The sequence below is a fragment of the Eubalaena glacialis genome, chromosome 6 (genome assembly GCF_028564815.1).
Source record: "Eubalaena glacialis isolate mEubGla1 chromosome 6, mEubGla1.1.hap2.+ XY, whole genome shotgun sequence".
NCBI lineage: Eukaryota > Metazoa > Chordata > Mammalia > Artiodactyla > Balaenidae > Eubalaena > Eubalaena glacialis.
In genome coordinates, this window is record NC_083721.1 from 114,610,208 (window position 1) to 114,623,794 (window position 13,587).

Here is a 13,587-nt window from a genome sequence, read left to right on the forward strand (position 1 = left end):
AGGGGAAACATTTTTAATCCTAACTACATAGAAGTAAAATTGTTAGATTAAAAAATATATTAACTTTACCATCAGTTGCCATATTGCTCTATTGTGATGATTTATATCCAACTAGCAAAGTATGAGTCAAGATATTCTTCCTGTTTCATCAACATTTTATCAGACTTGTAAATTTTTGCCAATGAGATAGGTGTAAATTGATATCTCATCAAATTTTAATTTGAATTTCTCATTTTATTAGTAAGATTGGTCTTCATATTTATTGGCTATTGGATTTCCTTTTTTTGCAAAATTTCTGGTCATATTATTTGACCACTCTTCTATTGTTTTTTTCTCTAGGCAGTTTCTTATAGGTTTGTTACAATTTTTAATATATTCTGAATAATAATGCATTAGCAGTTGCATGTATTTTCATATCTGCATTTTGAATTTTATGCTATCCTTTTCAAGGAGAAGTTTCAAATTTTAATTGATCAGTTCTTTCCTTTATGGTTTATGCTTTCTGTATTATATTTTGAAATCTTTCCCCACCCCAATTTCATAAAAATATTACATTTCTCTAAAACTTTGAAGTCTTTATTTTATGCATGGATTATTAATTCATATTGATTTGATTTTTGCATACTGTATAAATAATGTATTCAATTTAATTTTTCCATAGAGACAGTCAAGTGTTAAAACACTATTAATAAAGTAGTTTATCATTGTACATCTCATGTAAGATATTTCACTTATACAACAAATTCTCACATATAAGTTGTCTGTTTATCCATTAAGTTCTTGGATATCTTGTACTAAATGTATCCTGGAATCTTTATATATTTTATTTCTCTTGTGACTGGCATCTTATTTCTATTTTATTTTTAGTGGGATTTGCTATTTATATTTGTGCTGATTTTGCATTGAAAAAGCTACCTGGATTTTAAAAAATTACTTCCTGAAGTACATCCTTTAACAGAACTGATAGTGAGGGAATGTGAGTGGCAAATTCTCTTAGTCTTTGACTAAAAATACCCTCATTTTATCCATATCCTTGTGATATATTTTACTTGTGTATGAAAAATCTTGGTTGATCGATATTTACCTTCAGCACTGTGGGGATATTATTCTATAGTCTTTTGGGCTTTATTTTGGCTATTGATTGCTGCAAAACAATTTCTTTTTCTTTGTTGATTATGGACTTTTCTTTTTGGTAGCATTTATATATTCCTCTTTCCTCTTTATCTTCTTTTTATATGTAATTTTACTAGAATATGGTCAAAGTGAAATTCCTTTTAATTATTATAATCAGGACTTTTTTAGTTCCTTTAATTTTAGGATTCACATCTTTTGTAATTGTGGAAAATACTCAGCCATTTTTAAAATTAGGGCTTTTCACCAATTGTCTCATTCTCTTCTTCTGAAATTTCTATTTTTATATATGAGGTCTTTTCATCCTTTCTTCAATGTTTCTTAATCTTTCATTCATATTTTTCATCTCTTCAACTTCTTATATTGAAATCTAAGTAATTTCCTCAGATATTTCTTCTAACATACTGTCTCTTCCACTATGTCTAATTTTCTTTTTATTGGAGTATAGTTGATTTACAATGTTGTGTTAGTTTCTGCTGTACAGCAGTGAATCAGTTATACATATGCATATACACATATCCACCCTTTTTTGGATTCTTTTCACGTATAGGTAATTACAGGATATTGAGTAAAGTTCCCTGTGCTATACGGTAGGTCCTTATTAGTGATCTATTTTATATATAGTAGTGTGTATATGTCAATCCCAAGCTCCCAATTTATCCTTCCCCCCCTTATGCCCCTAGTAACCATAAATTTGTTTTCTACATCTGTGACTCTATTTATGTTTCATAAATAAGTTCATTTGTATCATTTTTTAGATTCCACTTATAAGCAATATCATATGATGTCTGTCTTTCTCTGTCTGACTTACTTCACTTAGTATGATAATCTCTAGATCCATTCATGTTGCTGCAAATGGCATTATTTCATTCTTTTTTGTGGCTGAGTAATATTCCATTGTATATATGTACCACAGCTTCTTTATCCATTAATCTGTCTATGGACATTTAGGTTGCTGTCTATTCTTCTTTTAAACTTATCCATTGAGTGCACTATTTTTTATATTTCTTCAGATACTTTTTGGATTTCTGGAAGCTCTCTTTATATTTTCTTGAAATTTGTCTACTCTTTTTAAAATTTATACTATTTTTTTCTTTGTGGCTTATTTTATTTATCTTTCAGTTATTTTAAACATAATTTCTTTGGAGTATTACAGAATATTGTTTTATGATCTCAAGCTCCAGGGAGGCTAACCCTCCTATTTGTTGTGTCTGCTGACTCTCACTCATGGGGAATTTTTTGCATTTTTGATTGCATGCTCATCTTCAGTAGAAAAAGGTTTTCCTTTAGCAAAATCATGAAGTTTGAGCTGTAAAAATCTCTCTAGAGAATATTTTGCACGTAACTCACTGGGAAATAACCTGAGAACAGTTTATATATTAACTTTTTGGTTGGTTTAAGGATTCCTCATCATTCTGGTAGTATATATTTCAACTCGATATTCACTCATGGCGCAGAGAACCCTTTTAGCTTCCTTATTCTAGTGGTTGGAGAGTTTTAAAAAATTACCTTTCTGCTGAAGGGACTTTAGACAAAAATCTCAATATAGTACTATCTCTATCATTCAGGAATCCAAGGCCATATCTCATATTCCCATTGGACATTGAAACTCCATGCTCTGGCCATTAGGTTTGATGTGCATGTCCAAGTTTTTCCTGAGCCTACTCAAGTGACAACCCCTGAATTTATATATCTGATTTTCAGTTTACCTGACTTCTGTCACTTGGAGATATACTTTTCTTTCTTAGGGATATATCTTTCACATATTTCATATATTGTTTTGTTTCAATTTAGAATTTCTGTGTTTTGTTATCAGAGAGTTTCAATATTGTATTAATGTATTTAGTTCTAAACAGAACAGTAGTCAAAGTAGAGCATGTATAATTTCTACATTTTCTTTATTGAAGTATAGTTAACTTACAATGTTGTGTTAATTTCAGGTGTACAGCAAAGTCCTAATTTATCTCCCTCTGCCATCCCATTTGGTAACCATAAGTTTGTTTTCTATGTCTGTGCATCTATTTCTGTTTGGTAAGTAACTTCATTTATATCATTTTTTTAGATTCCACATATAAGTGATATCATATGATTTTGTCTTCTCTGTCTGACTTACGTCACTTAACATGACAATCTCTAGGTCCATCCATTTTCTAAGTTTTTTAAAACTATTAACTGCTTCTTTGTGGGCTACTATGGTCAATTTTGTAAATGAGGAGAGACCCTCAAGATGGCGGAGGAGTAAGACATGGAGATCAACTTCCTCCCCACAAATACATCAGAAATACATCTACATGTGGAACAACTCCTACAGAACACCTACTGAATGCTGCCAGAAGACCTCAGACTCCCCAGAAAGCAAGAAACTCCCCAGGTACCTGGCCGTGTGGCTGACAGGGTCTGGTGCACTGGCCAGGTGTCAGGCCTGTGCCTCTGAGGTGAGAGAGCCGAGTTCAGGACATTGGTCCACCAGAGAACTCCTGGCTCCATGAAATATCAAATGGTGACAGCACTCCCAGAGATCTCCATCTCAACACTAAGACCCAGCTCCACTCAATGACCAGCAAGCTACAGTGCTGGACACCCTATGCCAAACAACTAGCAAGACAGGAACACAACGCCACCCATTAGCAGAGAGGCTGTGTAAAATCATACGAAGGTAACAGAGATCCCAAACCACACCACCAGATGCGGTCCTGCCCACCAGAAAGACAAGATACAGCCTCATCCACCAGAACACAGGCCCCAGTCCCCTCCACCAGGTAGCCTACACAACCCACTGAACCAACCTTAACTACTGGGGGCAGACACCAAAAACAATGGGAACTACGAACCTGCAGCCTGTGAAAAGGAGACCCCAAATACAGTAAGTTAAGCAAAATGAAAAGACAGAGAAACACACAGCAGATGAAGGAGCAAGGTAAAAACCCACCAGACCAAACAAATTAAGAGGATATAGGCATTCTACCTGAAAAAGAATTCAGAGTAATGATAGAAAAGATGATGCAAAATCTTGGAAATAGAATGGAGAAAATATAAGAAACGTTTAACAAGGACCCAGAAGAACTAAAGAGCAAACAAACAGTGATGAACAACACAATAAATGAAATTAAAAATTCCCTAGAAGGAATCAATAGCAGAATAACTGAGGCAGAAGAACAGATAAGTGACCTGGAAGATAAAATAGTGGAAATAACTACCGCAGAGCAGAATAAAGAAAAAAGAATGAAAAGAATTGAGGTCAGTCTTAGAGGCCTCTGGGACAACATTAAATGCACTAACATTTGAATTATAGGGGTCCCAGAAGAAGAAGAGAAAAAGAAAGTGACTGAGAAAATATTTGAAGAGATTATAGTTGAAAATTTCCCCAATATGGGAAAGGAAATAGTCAACCAAATCCAGGAAGCACAGAGAGTCCCAGACAGGATAAATCCAAGGAGAAACATGCCAAGACACATATTAATCAAACTATCAAAAATTAAATACAAAGAAAATATATTAAAAGCAGCAAGGGAAAAACAACAAATAACATACAAAGGAATCCCCATAAGGTTAACAGGTGATCTTTCAGCAGAAACTCTAAAGCCAGAAGGGAGTGGCAAGACATATTTAAAGTGATGAAAGGGAAAAACCTACAACCAAGATTACTCTACCCAGCAAGGATCTCATTCAGATTTGATGGAGAAATTAAAACCTTTACAGACAAGCAAAAGCTAAGAGAATTCAGCACCACCAAACCAGCTTTACAACAAACGCTAAAGGAACTTCTTTAGGCAGGAAACACAAGAGAAGGAAAAGACCCACAATAACAAACCCAAAACAATTAAGAATATCATAATAGGAACACACATATCAATAATTACTTAAATGTAAATGGATTAAATGCTCCAGCCAAAAGACATAGACTGGCTGAATGGATACAAAAACAAGACCTGTATATATGCTGTCTGCAAGAGACCCACTTCAGACCTAGGGACACATACAGACTGAAAGTGAGGGGATGGAAAAAGACATTCCATTCAAATGAAATCAAAAGAAAGCTAGAGTAGCAATTCTCATATCAGACAAAATAGACTTTAAAATAAAGACTATTACAAGAGACAAAGAAGGACACTATATAATGATCAAGGGGTGAATCCAAGAAGAAGATACAATAATTGTAAATATTTATGAACCCAACATAGGAGCACCTCAATACATAAGGCAAATGTTAACAGCCATAAAAGGGGAAATCGACAGTAACACAATAAGAGTAGGGGACTTTAACACCCCATCTTCACCAATGACAGATCATCCAAAACGAAAATAAAGAAGGAAACACAAGCTTTAAATGATACATTAAACAAGATGGACTTAATTGATATTTATAGGACATTCCATCCAAAGCCAACAGAATACACTTTCTTCTCAAGTGCTCATGGGACATTCTCCAGGAAGATCATATCTTGGGTCACAAATCAAGCCTTGGTAAATTTAAGTAAATTGAAATTGTATCAAGTATCTTTTCCAACCACAACGCTATTAGACTAGATATCAATTACAGGAAAAAATCTGTAAAACATACAAAAACATGGAGGCTAAACAATACACTACTAAATAACCAAGAGATCACTGAAGAAATCAAAGTGGAAATCAAAAAATACCTAGAAACAAATGACAATGAAAACACGATGACCCAAAACCTATGGGATATGGCAAAAGCAGTTCTAAGACAGAAGTTTATAGCAATACAATACTACCACAAGAAACAAGAAACATCTCAAATAAACAACCTAACCTTACACCTAAAGCAATTAGAGAAAGAAGAAGAAAAAAACCCCAAGGTTAGCAGAAGGAGAGAAATCAGAAAGATCAGATCAGAAATAAATAAAAAAGAAATGAAGGAAACGATAGCAAAGATCAATAAAACTTAAAGCTGGTTCTTTGAGAAGATAAACAAAATTGATAAACCATTAGCCAGACTTATCAAGAAAAAAAGGGAGAAGATTCAAATCAATAGAATTAGAAATGAAAAAGGAGACGTAACAACTGACACTACAGAAACACAAAGGGTCATGAGAGATTACTCCAAGCAACTATATACGAATAAAATGGACAACCTGGAAGAAATGGACAAATTCTTAGAAAAGTACAACCTTCCGAGACTGAACCAGGAAGAAATAGAAAATAAAAACAGACCAATCACAAACACTGAAATTGAGACTGTATTTAAAACTCTTCCAACAAACAAAAGACCAGGACCAGATGGCTTCACAGGAGAATTCTATCAAACATTTAGAGAAGAGCTAACACCTATCCTTCTCAAACTCTTCCAAAATATAGCAGAGGAAGGAACACTCCCAAACTCATTCTATGAGTTCACTATCACCCTGACACCAAAACCAGACAAAGATGTCACAAAGAAAGAAAACTATAGGTAAATATCACTGATGAATATAGATGCAAAAATCCTCAACAAAATACTAGCAAACAGAATCCAACAGCACATCAAAAGGATCATACACTATGATCAAGTGGGGTTTACCCCAGGAATGCAAGGATTCTTCAATATACACAAATCAATCAATGTGATACAGCATATTAACAAACTGAAGGATAAAAACCATATGATCATCTCAATAGACACAGAAAAAAGCTTTTGACAAAATTCAACACCCATTTATGATAAAAAGCCTACAGAAAGTAGGCATAGAAGGAATTTACTTCAATATAATAAAGGCCATATACGACAAACCCACAGCCAACATCATTCTCAATGGTGAAAAACTGAAACCATTTCCTCTAACATCAGGAACAAGACAAGGTTGCCCACTCTCACCACTCTTATTCAACATAGTTTTGGAAGTTTTAGCCACAGCAATCAGAGAAGAAAAGGAAATAAAAGGAATCCAAATAGGAATAGAAGAAGTAAAGCTGTCACCGTTTGCAGATGACATGATACTATACATAAAGAATCCTAAAGATGCTACCAGAAAACTCCTAGAGCTAATCAATGAATTTGGTAAAGTAGCAGGATACAAAATTAATGCACAGAAATCTCTTGCTTCCTATACACTAATGATGAAAAATCTGAAAGAGAAATTAAGGAAACACTCCCATTTACCATTGCAACAAAAAAAATAAAATATCTAGGAATAAACCTACCTAAGGAGACAAAAGACCTGTATGCAGAAAACTATAAGACACTGATGAAAGAAATTAAAGATGATACAAATAGATGGAGAGATATACCATGTTCTTGGATTGGAAGAATCAACATTGTGAAAATGACTCTACTACCCAAAGCAATCTACAGATTCAATGCAATCCCTATCAAACTACCAATGGCATTTTTCACAGAACTAGAACAAAAAATTTCACCATTTGCATGGAAACAGAAAAGACCCCAAATAGCCAAAGCAACCTTGAGAAAGAAAAACAGAGCTGGAGGAATCAGGCTCCCTGACTTCAGACTCTACTACAAAGCTACAGTAATCAAGACAGTATGGTACTGGCACAAAAACAGAAATATAGATCAACGGAATAGGACAGAAAGCCCAGAGATAAACCCACACACATATGGTCACCTTAGTTTTGATAAAGGAGGCAAGAACATACAATGGAGAAAAGACAGCCTCTTCAATAAGTGGTGCTGGGAAAACTGGACAGCTACATGTAAAAGAATGAAATTAGAACACTCCCTAACACCATACATAAAAATAAACTCAAAATGGATTAAAGACCTAAATGTAAGGCCAGGCACTATAAAACTCTTAGAGGAAAACATAGGCAGAACACTCTATGAGATAATTCACAGCAAGATCCTTTTTGACCCACCTCCTAGAGAAATGGAAATAAAACCAAAAATAAACAAATGGGACCTATTGAAATTTAAAAGCTTTTGCACAGCAAAGGAAACCATAAACAAGATGAAAAGACCACCCTCAGAATGGGAGAAAATATTTTCAAATGAAGCAACTGACAAAGGATTAATCTCCAAAATTTACAAGCAGATCATGCAGCTCAGTATCAAAAAAACAAACAACCCAATCCAAAAATGGGCAGGAGACCTAAGTAGACCTTTCTCCAAAGAAGATATACAGATTGCCAACAAACACATGAAAGGATGCTCAACAACATTAATCATTAGAGAAATGCAAATCAAAACTACAATGAGGTATCACCTCACACCAGTCAGAATGGCCATCATCAAAAAATCTACAAACAATAAATGCTGGAGAGGGTGTGGAGAAAAGGGAACCCTTCTGCACTGTTGGTGGGAATGTAAATTGATACAGCTACTATGGAGAACAGTATGGAGGTTCCTTAAAAAACTAAAATTAGAAGTACCGTACTACCCATCAATCCCACTCCTGGGCATATACCCTGAGAAAACCTTAATCAAAAAGAGTCATGTACCACAATGTTCATTGCAGCTCTATTTACAATAGCCAGGACATGGAAGCAACCTAAGTGTCCATCATCGGATGAATGGATAAAGAAGATGTGGCACACATATACAATGGAATATTACTCAGCCATAAAAAGAAACGAAATTGAGTTATTTGTAGTGAGGTGGATGGATTTAGGGAGTCTGTCATACAGAGTGAAGTAAGTCAGAAAGAGAAAAACAAATACCGTATGCTAACACATATATATGGAATCTAAAAAAAAAAAAAAAAAAAAAAGGTTCTGAAGAACCTAGGGGCAGGACAGGAATAAAGACGCAGATGTAGAGAATGGACTTGAGGACACGGGGAGTGGGAAGGGTAAGCTGGGACAAAGTGAGAGGGTGGCATGGACATATATACACTGCCAAATGTAAAATAACTAGTGAGAAGCAGCCGCATATCGCAGGCAGATCAGCTGGGTGCTTTGTGACCACCTAGCGGGGTGGGATAGGGAAGGTGGGAGGGAGACGCAAGAAGGAGGAGATATGGGGATATATGTATATGTATAGCTGATTCACTTTGTTGTAAAGCAGAAACTCACACACAATTGTAAAGCAATTATGCTCCAATAAAGACGTTAAGAAAATTTTATAAATGATATATGAACTATTTAAAACAAAGAGAAAAATCTCTGTACATTAATACCAGTTTATTTAATCTGGTTAGGTATGCTCCTTAAATTCAGTTTTAAAACTTTATACTTAATTTGCTAGGCCAAGAATTCTGTGAAATTCTCTTACCAATATTATTTTTTCCTATATTTTTCAATAGTTTTTGTTGTATATTTTATTGAGCATTTTCTTAGTAAAAAATAACCTTATATGTTTCATTTATGTTTAAAGCCTTAAATTCAAACTTGACTCATTTTGATGTTCTGAGTCCTCCTTTCTTTCTGCTTGCATTTGTTTGATAGGTATTTAAATACCTTTAAAGATTCCAAGTCAATATTAAGTGTTTCTCTTACTGACACCATATGATTTAATCTGTTTTTTGGACCCTGATATGAATATATGTTATTTTCAAATTTGCTATTGTTATGGCAGATATGTTTGGATCATCTGTCATCTTATTTTATACTTAAGAAATTGATTTCTAAAATTTTTTACTGCCGTTTCCTTTGTTTGATATACAATTTTTTTTAAGAAAGATATTGTCCCCATTTATTTTATTTTTTTTTATTTTATTTTTTAATTTTTTTAAAAAGATTTATTGATTGATTTATTGATTGATTGCTATGCTGAGTCTTTGTTTCTGTGCTAGGGCTTTCTCTAGTTGCGGCAAGCGGGGGCCACTCTTCATCGCGGTGCGCGGGCCTCTCACTGTCGTGGCCTCTCTTGCTGCAGAGCACAGGCTCCAGACGCGCAGGCTCAGTAGTTGTGGCTCACGGGCCCAGTTGCTCCACGGCATGTGCGATCTTCCCAGACCAGGGCTCGAACCCGTGTCCCCTGCATTAGCAGGCAGATTCTCAACCACTGCGCCGCCAGGGAAGCCCTGATATACAATTTTTATTTATTTTAATTTATTCACTCTGATAATTTAGAAGAAATATGTACTATATTTTAGTATATTTCAATAATGTGTATACCCATATTTCTAAATTAGTAGATTAAAAAACCCAAACAATATACATTGTCTCCCTGTACATCTTTATAGTAGTTATAGTTTGACAACTTTTATATAGCCATCATTATTTTTCTAGTCAAAGTATAAACTTGTTTTTGAGGTAATGTTGATCATTTATATTTTCCTCAAATTAAACAATTTCTTAATACTTCCCTCAGCATTTTATGTATTTGTAGGGTCTTTTTTTTCTTGATCAGACTTGCTTAGGGGTCTATTTTACTGCTTTTAACTACTGTTTTACCATTAATATCTGATTCCTAGATTTACCTATCAAGTCTACAGCTTTTCTTTTAAAAACATATTAAATTAATTATTTTCTCTTTTTATCTATGTTATTTTGTTCCTCTTGCTTTCCTTATGTTTGTATGCTCTTTTTTTAACTTCTTTAGTTCTATGCATTTTTCAGTAAAGTACAATAAATGCACTTCAGAACAGATTTGCCCTCACTCTCCTGAGTTTTGATTATAATAATCTTATTGTTGGCATTTTCTAATTATGTGATATTTAAATTTTAAATTTCCTCTTTGTCCAAAGAGTTATTAATGATATTTTTTACCTTTCATTTAATTAGCTTTTTGAAATATCTCTTTATTAATCACTAGCTTATTTTCTATGGTTAGAATATGTGATCTGCTCAATTTTTACTTTGTGGAGTTTATAAAAATTTGTTAACATTTCAAGATCACCTGAAAATACTGTGTATTCTGTTGTGTCTTTTTTCTTTCTAACAGTCTATATTATTGAAGATTGTCTAAGTGTTTTTAAAAAATCAATAATCATTGTGGCTTAATGGTTATTACTGAAATAATAAAGTTTATTTCTTGTTCCTACAATAGTCTAATATGGCTGTGATTGGTCTGGTGATGTGTTCTAAGAAATGACTCAGGGATCCAGCTTCCTTTTGCCCCCTTAGGGCAGTACCACTCAAAGGATAGCAGTCTACAAATTGTTATCTGTCTGCAACAAAATTAGGAGCTTGTGGCAGAGTATGAATCAACTGCATTACTTAACACACTGTTTAGTTCACATCAACAGGAAATAACAATACCAGTTGCATCCACCGTACCCTGAAGACTTTTTCCAGTTCTGATCACATGTCATGCTGTTTCTCTTGGTGCATTTCAGAAGTGTACATGAACATAAAATCAGATGCTTGGCCAGTATTATTTTCTTAGAGTCTTCAACTTCTCAGAGGCTTCTGAATAGCATAATATCAATTCTCTAAACTTGAATCTCATTCTGATGTGTATCATTAGTCCTACTTTACATAAAATTGTGATGTTTACTCTAGATTTTTAGAGTTTGGGGGTTTAAAAAGTTTCTTCATTTTTTTTTTCCTCCAGGGGCTGGCATTTTTCTGGAATATAATATTTTTGTCACTCATTCAGATAAATGGTTTATTTTTCTTCCTTTTTAATGACCCAACATGAGTCTTGCACAGCAACTTGAAAAATTCATTTTCAAATACATGATTCTCAAAGAGCCACCCCAAGAATTTCCAAGCACATAAACAAACCCATCTTATATAATCTCTGTGATAACTCAGCTTAAAGTTAGGAATATAACCATAAAAACTAGTGGGCCATAAAAATCTGAAGAAGCAAGTTTACTGCAATCAGCCTTGCAAGAGTAAATATTTTCTCAGTTCAGTTCAAGCAATTTTACATTTAACTTATGCTTGATTTTCCATTTTGGAGAATAATTATAATCATTTGTCTAACCTGCTCTGCTGCATAATAGTGTGTTTTAAATTGGTTTGTTATATTTGAGTAGCTTTGCCAATAACAGATTTTTGATTTGTGGCAGAATGTGTGGTAAAGGCAAAACCCAGACTTGGCTTCTAGAAAATGCAGTGAAGCTCCCATTCCTCTATATTTGGAGAACCTTAAAAAAGACAAATTACTCCATAGCATCTGAAAGGCTGTTATCTAAGTGCTATATAGTGCACATTTTCAAAGGTATGGATCATTTTTATTATTTTTTTCTGGAAAACTTGACCAGGTTATCTCTATTTGGGTACCAATCACTGGCTCTTTGCTGTCATTACTTTTTAATCCTAACATCAGTTTTTAAATGTCACATTAGACCTATATGATAATATGTATTATTCTTTTGAAGCAGTTGGGACTATTTCAAAGTTATTACAAGGACTCAGTTTTCACTACATTATCCCTGTGTCTCCCTTGTATGACCAATGTATGTTTTACTACCTTGTATTTATTCATTGTCCATATCTTTCATTTTTTAGGTGTAGCAATGATAGATTACTGTGTCATGGAAACTGAGTTTATTTTCTTCAGGCAGAAACTCTTCAACCTTTTAGCCCTCTTTAAAAATCAACACCTTCTTTCTCAAAAATACTGAACTTTGGTAGCCAGTGTCTTTACATGCTCACCCAAGAAACTTGACTGGAAAGCAATTCCTTCTATTTGGTCAAATTTCTGGATCCACAAGGGATGAACAGAACTTAGTCTTGTGCTCTTACAGTATAGATTGTGATGGCAATACATTGGTATCCATAAGATTTAATGTCAGAAATATTTTCATATTTTTGTTTATGTTTTATATTGGTACATGGACAGATGTTTTCTTCTTTTCTTGGCTTTTTCTCTAGATTTGCATAAATCTATGTTTGAAAAGAGTTGAGAAAAATCTGCAGGACAACTTAATACAAAAAAAAATGGAGCACTGCAGAATTTTGTCATCCCTAATTGACTTCATCTTCTTATAACTACAGCAAGACCTGGTTAGCATATTATTTCAAGATGGCTTATTTTCTCTATTTATGTCACCCCATAGCAGCTAGCACAGCATTCATTATGTAGTAGATGTAAAATTAAATATGCTTCTAAACTCACTTGTGGGTGAAGGATAGTCTTATTTCAGGCTGCAGTCAAGAAGTTCTGATGGCTTCACTGAGAGCTGACGACAGAGTTTCCATACTGTAGAAGGAATGATCAGCAATGCTAGAACCCTTAGCCTCAAGGGTTCTGGGGTGGGAGGTTCTGTACATCTCAGTGACATAGTGACCACAGGGTATAGTTGAAAGGACATTGAGTCAGCAGGGCTGGGTGGCAATGCTGAGATTCTTTCTCAACCCCTTGAGCCTGGATTTCAACTATGACCTCGGGAGGCAGGACTGGATTGTCACTGAGAGTACTTTCTGCCTCTACAATCATTGAGTTTATAACAGACCCTTGAAATGTGTCATTTCTGAAGCTGGATATTTCTCAGTCTAGTTCTAAATTACGACAAATACTTTAAATTAAAATATTTAATTAACAAAATCACTGGGTGACCCACCTATTCACTATCACATATCTGATCTACACATAATCACTGAGTATTTTCTAGTGAAGGGACTCTGCTCTTCTAAACAGCCTCACCTACAAAGACTGATGATACA